The sequence below is a fragment of the Halyomorpha halys genome, unplaced genomic scaffold (assembly GCF_000696795.3).
Source record: "Halyomorpha halys isolate HHAL.00 unplaced genomic scaffold, Hhal_1.1 Scaffold88.1, whole genome shotgun sequence".
NCBI classification, from domain to species: Eukaryota; Metazoa; Arthropoda; class Insecta; order Hemiptera; family Pentatomidae; genus Halyomorpha; species Halyomorpha halys.
In genome coordinates, this window is record NW_027114863.1 from 306,779 (window position 1) to 314,987 (window position 8,209).

At 31.5% G+C, this 8,209-nt stretch overlaps 1 protein-coding gene across 7 annotated transcripts in view; it reads left to right on the forward strand.

Moving 5' to 3' along the window:
* The window catches only part of LOC106677142 (anoctamin-7), a 384,257-nt gene that overhangs the window by 254,593 nt on the left and 121,455 nt on the right, over positions 1-8,209 (forward strand). The gene's annotated exons all lie outside the window — the stretch shown is intronic.

Below are 8,209 nucleotides of genomic sequence, written 5' to 3' on the forward strand. Positions count from 1 at the left end.
TTTTAACAATTGATTATGGGAGGTATAGTCTCGTACAAAAGACACCCCTAACTATAAACTATGTTATTATTAAAAGAAGAAAAAAAATAGATAAGAATAATGTTTCTTAATAAAAGAGAAAAGTAAAATTAATAACAAAAAATAATGATATTAGTACACTTAAATAAAACAAAAAATTGCTCTCTAATAGTAAAAACAAACAAGTTAATTTGAAAAAGGGACGAGAGAAGATAGAAATAGAGAAAAAAATAATAATGAATAAATAAAATGAGTAATAATAAAAAGTAAAATAAAGGTAGTGGGACTATGAACTAATTTTATATTTATTAAAATTTATAACATAATGTCCTGCAGCAGTGGTTGTAGGTCACTGCTCCTTTAACTGTCGGTAACTGGGAGTGGAACTTCATGAACCGTTTTTTTATATAATCCTCTATTGACTCCATATGTAATTCGCGATGCAATTGGCTATTTCTTATGAACCAAGGTGCATTAACTGCGATTCTTAGGACTTGAAAAGAGTGTAGTTTTTTTTTTCTTTTCGTGAAGGATGTCGCTCCCCAGACTTCACAGCCGTACATCAGCAGTGGCCTGAGAATTGTTTTAAATTTAAGAACAGTTGTTTCTGGTTTTAGTTTGGAATTTCTGTTTAGGATAGGATATAACATTGCTAACCTTGCATAGGTTTGAGTTAGTTTGATGCTGATATGGTGATTCCAGTTAAGGCGGCGATCTAGGTGAATTCCCAGGTATAGATAATTATTTATTCTGTTACTGTAGGCGTGATTCAAATCTGTGGATTTTGAAACCCTCCGAGGTCCTCATAAAGTGGGTTCCCTTAATTTCAAAAAAATGTAGCGTTAGAGCATGATTCTGATCAAATCACCTCCTTCTACAACCGTTGATCTAGTAACAGTACTTTCTGGAGTAGTAATATTACCTGACACCTGACCCTTCATGGGTTGTAGTACTACACATTTATATTTATTTTTAATATTTTATGTAAACGGTATACTGATAGTCCGGTCATATTCCTTTTGTGTTCATTATTTTAAGAGTTCGGATATGAGTTTAAATTACTACCAAATCATCTCATCAAATGTATCGCCTAAGAAAAAATGAAAATAATAAGAGTATATTTCTACATCTCAAAATACTGTCCCTATTATAAAATAGATTTACTGTCATTATCGCGCCTTCTAATGTTAAGGAACACTAGCCCTGAAAAAATAGCCATTATAATTTTTTTTTATAACTATAACTTTCTATTTTTCATGATAGTTCATTAACATTATCTAAAAAGTTGTATTTTTTTAAAAATATTTTTTATGGTCTTGGTGATTTCGCTATCTGACTGCTTATAGAAAATTATATATACATAAAAGTCGTTTATAGTCATGTACAAATATATTCCATTAAAATATAAAAAAATAAATCCGTTTAAATAAAAATTATGAATAAATTATAAGTGATAATTATAAAAATTAATGAATATTTAAAAATAAGGGGTAATAATTATAAAATACTAATTTACAGTCATCATTGTGCCTTCTAACAAAATTCTCTGAATACTCAACCATAAGGAGAGTTTTTAGGCTGCTATGAAATTACTTACATTTCTCACAGTAAAAAAAAAAACTTTAGCAATACGATTTTGAGTTACATAAATAAATAACAGTTTAAGGTCTAATTTCGAGGGTTTAGACAGAAATTGATACAAATAATTCGAGCTAATATTGTTGAGTTTCGGCATGTATCGGGTTAGGTTCTCATGTTACGCGGGACAGTTTTGATGGAATATTCCAAAAATGGACGAATCCCCTATATCTTTCCAAGATTTTCCTCATTCGGAATTTGAAATTTACCGGGTCATTGAATAATATCGGGTTGAACATTCCGAAGCTCTCCAGAAGTTTTCTACTTACTACCTGCTATTACAGTAATATCTATCTTTCAGTATCTCGGTTCCTTAATGAATCTTAAAGTTAAAGAAGATAAAGAAGTGAGATTAAGGATTTTAAAAGAGTGGCGCTATGCAATAACTAGATCGGTAAGGATTAACCTGATACCACGCGCCAATAAGATCAACACTAAAAAAGCCATAATTAGACCAGAGGTAACCTATAAAAGCGAGGCCTGAACTATACATCTATTAAATGACTTATAGTATATAATGTTTGATAGTTTGAAAGAACAACAATATTCTTTCAAACTATCAATTATTAGTTATTAGCTATTATTAGTTATTTGTCAATCAAAGGTTTTATCGATATGTGTGTGGAGGAGCTGGAAGAAGTAAGAAAAATATAATAGTTTAATGCTATGTTTGTTGTCTATTGGATGCCTGGATAATTGTTGAAGGTAACGATCCACAATTATTTATATCAATTCAAATTTGTTTAGTCCTAAAAACTGTTATTAGATTACTTTTCTAAAGGCATTTAGCGTGCTTACCAAGTTACCATGTTACCAATTAAATATCTTCATAAAATATTATTACCATTAGAAACATAATATATAATATAATATATTATTTAATATGTCCATGAATGATGTAATAAAATAACCATGATTCAGACAGATTGTCTTGATATATGGTAATATGTATGAATAGCCAGTTGGTTGGGTGGAAATCTGCAGGTGGTGATGCGTACCTTGGTATCTTGCCAAGTTCAAGCACTGATATGACTGGCTGTCATCTCTTTCTCTTATCTTTATCTAATACCGTCTTATCCACGATCTGACTAAAGGTCCCTTTCTTCCAATGATCCGCTTAAAGTGTCCTTCTTCTTCAACTCTCTGGCTGAAGTGATTATCTCTCTTTTATCCGTAATTCAGTCCGACTACCCCCCTATCAGGGGGTGTTATCTTTTAGTCTCTTCTTCCTCATTGGCTTCTCGTAGCTCCACCCCTCATGTAGATATCATTAAGACTGCCCGATAAGTGTTATATCCACTTATCCTGATACCTAGTCTTATTTAATTAAACCTTCCCTGAAACATCATGTATCCTTTAAAGGTGTCTCGAATTTCTACAAAGGACTTCCTTTTATGTTGAAAGATTTTAATAGTATTAATGATAAACCAGTTTTCCCAGCGTCCAATGCCACCCAGTATTTCTGGCAAAAACCTATTTGAAAATGTTGAAATGTTCAATACTAATTATTTTGTAACCTACGCGTTTTGATGAAGTAAGAATGAATAAGTTAAGATGGTTTGGACCTGTTAACCTGGTGTATGAGGCAGGCAGGCGAAGAAGATTTACCAAGTGTCTTGGCTACACAAAGAAAGACACGATGGAAAGACAAAGTAGTAGAGGATATGCGAAGGACGGGCATCTTCATGGCGGTGGAAAGGGATTCACAGCTGATGTAGGCCAAGGCCCACTTCAAGAAATTGGATTCAGTCCTAGATCTGCATTCAGCAATTACATTTGATTAGCTCAAGATAGGCCCCTGGTCTCTGGGCCATTGATCAACCTTACTAATCTCATAGGCACGAACATTGGAACGCAAGAATATTTTTGCCAGTTTCGTCTGTCATGTAGTTTGTTCAACTTAGCCTTTAAAGTATAAATGAGTACCTTCTGAAACTTCGATCTCACTGGACAGAATTTTGTTTGTATATAAATTCGTTGGATAATAGTACAGAGGCTGGTTAAAATCGAGATAACTACATTACCATCAACAGATCGTATATAATGTCTCTCGCAGGAATTTCTGGTCAATACTTTAATTTTTTGTTTGAACTTTTGACTATTTTTATAGATTAGAAAGAATAATGCTCACTACAAGGTATAAATAAAATATGTTTGGTATTACTCAATATTGCGGCAATAGGGGTTCAAAATGAACTTCCCAAAACTGCCAGCCAGTATTAGATAAAACCTTACCATTAAATATTATTATGTTTAAAGGATATATGTTTGAACAAAGAAAATTCCAAATAGCAGCATAATATCAAAAATAATACGGACATATTTCTTCAATAAACAAAATAAAAATTAATATAAGATCACTTCTTGAGTAAAAAGGTAAAAGAAAATTTAAAATAAAATGTTTTTAAAACGTACTATTTACAAAAACAATTAACAGATACCAAGAATAAACATTACTGAATAAAGTATCAAATAGTAAATATATACATACTTAATTTTAAAATTCAGATAATTGCATCGGGAATTACAAATGGATGATAATTAAAAAAAACCGTTGATGAAGTTCCACTTCCAGTGTCCGACAGTTAAAGGAGCAGTGGTCTATAACTTGGGAAACCCAGCCTCAACCCGAAGACTGAAGCCTAGGCTGTTGAATTCTATATTTGTAAATTCTATTTTCTTTTAATTTATTTATTTTCTCAATCTTTATCTTCATCCATTTTTCTAATTAACTTTTTTTCCCCAAGGGAAATTGTTTTTTGTTAGGTCTATGAATGTTTTTGTTATTAACTTTACTTTTCTGTCTTATTAAGAACTATTATTTTTATCTATTTGTGTTATCTTAATTTTTTTTTAATTTATTACGTTATATATAGTTAGGGATGTCTTTTGTACGAGACTATACCTACATAATCAATTGTTAAAAAAAGAACGTAACTGTTATATTAACCAGGTAAGGCGGTTAATATACCAGACTTCTCTCTGTCCTATAAGTCTCTGACCTTATTCCAACTTATTTGATAACACTTACCAAAGGACTGAACAAAAAAAAAGAAGGTTTGTGGTACCGATACTCCAAATAGGGATCTCTATGTCGCCAGGCGTAGATCACCGAATGATTTCGTCTTCTAGATGTGAAGTAGTATGCTGTTTTGTACCGATCTGCCAGTATGTCCCACTGTGGGTTTGCAGTAATGCACCAATCATAAACAAAATCTACTGAGAATGTGATGAAGGCCAACTCACTAGGACTTACTGTCACTTGGTCCAAGTTCCTAGCATGAGCCGTAATACATAATACATGTATAATATCTATTGTATTCTATACAACGTGACCACAACACTTCAAAATTTAAGTGTTGCAGAATAATAAATCTATATTTATATTTTTTATGTATGCATAGTGTAAAATTATTTAACAAGAAGAAGAAAGGAGATTACCCATTTATGAATCATTCTTTCACTCCTGAATAATGGCGGGTTTACAAAAAAAAACAATAATAAAACTATACAGCTATAGCATATGATGTGTCAGGGGTGCAGTATTTTATTGAGAAGTACTGTGATTAGACCAACGGTTATACAACAATGTGATTTGTTCAGTGTCGACCAGATTTTTACCCAATCAAGGGTTAGTTAAGTTCTTGATGAGGCTGGGTGGACCCTGGAGGGCTCATGGCTGCAGTGAAAAAAATAATAATTATCTGCCATAGATTTGAACCCAAATCCTCGATGTTAGTAACATATTACCTTACCGCTGAGCTACCCATTCTTACGGTTTGGTATAAATGTTTTTTAATCTATAAAGTGGTAATTACATTGCCCGTGGTTCGTATGAAATAAATTAACTACTTAAAACTTTCATTTGCTTTTTAATTTATACATATATTGCTTCAACACATATACGGATAAATGTCGGCCAGGTTCCTCACCATTTCTATTGAGTATACGAGAAAAGACAAATACTAAAAAAAAAATGTTTTATTTTGACAAAATATTTGGTAAATTAGAAAAAACTTTCGCAATGAACAATTAAGTGGTTATTATCATCTTCATTTAAATAGTATAACAATGAAAAACATACATATGATTCCATGACATCAATTAATTTTGTACAATTGTAATTTTTTTAAAATTATATTTATTTTTTTGTGATAATGGGTGGGACATGTGGCTCAAAGAAATCCATCAGGACGCCTCTACACAACAAAGAATGCCAGTATAGTTAGCAAGAGACCACGTGGGAGGCCAAAAACCAAATGTATAGACAGGATCATCTTCATATCTTTGATCATCAAGATATGAAAGAGCTGGGTGCAGCAAACTGAAAAGCTGTTTGCTACAAGATAGACAAGCGTGGAGAAGGCTGGTTCGTGCGGTCAAACATCGACAAAGTCTGTAGAACCAACCTAAAATAAAAATAAAAGTTACTTTCCTAAAGATGACATGCTAGCCATAACACCAAACATCTTTATTGTGAATTAATATTAAGGTGAAGTAATATCACCTACAATTATTCAACAAATATACATTCACCTATAAAAAAATATAATTAAATAAATAAGAAATAATATTTAATTTATATGGAGATCCTTATGCATTAAATCTTCCCCTGCTATTTATATACGTTTTTTAGTTACTAAATTAATTGTTAATCGATTACTCAATCGTTTTTACGTAAAAATATGTTGGATATTTTCAATTAATTTAAGAAAAAACATTATCACCTAAACAAAAAAAAACTACGAGCTAATTAAGGCTTGAGAGGTAATTACACAACTAATTAAAGGGATAATGGGTTTTGAAAAGAGAAAAAAAAACCAAATGAGCCTGGTGAGTTATCAACGTAACTCTACTTTGCCGAGAGCTTGAACAAAATACAGCTTACCAAAACATATCTATGTGCATTAATTCTCAAAGTAGATAGATAAAAAGATTGTTTGTTCTTGAATCGGCTTTCATTTAAATAGATCTAAAACTTCAAGCTGTGTTTTATTTATTAGTTATATAAATTTTGATATTTTATTTTCAATGCTTAGTGGACGAGAAATTTTCTTGCAATTACTTTAAGTTTCCTGACCTCCTAACATTGGAAAGCTTTGTATTCAAATAGTTAATGAAAACGTTCAACGTAACGCACTTTACTACTGTTAATCTAGCTCTAACTCCTGTTTATTCAGTTACAGTAGCCGTGAATCAACCCTGTGGTTTCGGGAGCCTTACGGGTACCGAGGTACTCCTAATTGGGGAAAAAGCTGGTGGATCTTAATTTGATTTAGTGTTTAACCCTTTGCATTCGGCACCGTTTTGGACGTTATTTACCAACAACTCGACGCAACTTTTTCGTGAAAACGTACTCCGTAGAATCGTGATATTATATAGTACCATTTTAGAATCAAGTGAGGTATTGTAATGAAATTTGGTTTATATGTATTTGTGGCCGTTGCAGAAAACATATTTAAAAATATCTTATAATTTTGAATATTATGGTGAATTATGAAGCATTTCCCAATATCTATTGCAGGTTGGTTTGTGCATGTTTCACAACTCGTCATCCCTACTGTTTAGATCACGAGACTCATAAGTGTTATTTTTATAAAAAAAAATAATGATTATAAAATAAAAGAAAGGATAAAGCAATGGTTTGGAAATTACGAAATCACAACACTGTCTTTAATACTGTAGAGATTTTACTACTCGACGCTTCAATACGGTGTGCTCTTGTAAATTTCTTTTCTCAGTTTTCTGAATTGGTGTACCTTTGTTCCTCTAATTCTATTCTACATATTGCTCAACGGATTAGAGAAGTGTTTAGTCGTCGTGAATAAACTTCGCATGTTCTCTATCGACGTCAAACAGATTGATTTATTTTCATCTTGATATTTGAGGAAAACATACGTTTCCTAGAAAATTGCCGTGGAATAAGTTCATTCTCCGTAATCACTAATAAACTTGCATGACCCATCAGAGGGGACAGCAGAGTGCTTAGGGTTAAATACCCTAAATTTCACCTGATTAGAATAGAAGAGTAAAATGTTAAATAAGGCACCAATGGAATATAATTCAATGTTAAATTATACCCAATTACATCTAGCATACCATAGAAAGGGGATCTGTGGTTTTTTATTTAAATAGATAGATAATATATATCTAAGAACATTAAGTCGATTCCTAATCCAACTATATAGTACAAATAGAATATGTAAACTATTTCTAATTACTGTTATTTGTATATCAATTTTTTAAAAATTTCAATTTGTACAAATATTTACTTAGTTTATTTTCGTATCTTTATCTTTATTTGTATTCGTCTATTTTTATTCCTTTATTTCTAATTTTAATATTACTATATACCCTTACAGTTTCAATATTTGTACTCTTGAGCTCTGCTCTACCCCTCACACGTGGGGGATAGAGTGGGCTCAGGGATCCTCAGGTCGATTGTGTAAATATTGTATATATTATTTTATCATTATGTTATTTTATTTATTTATTTTTCATACAGATAGTTTGATTATGTTCATCTTGTCTATTCTTTTGTTTGTATATATTT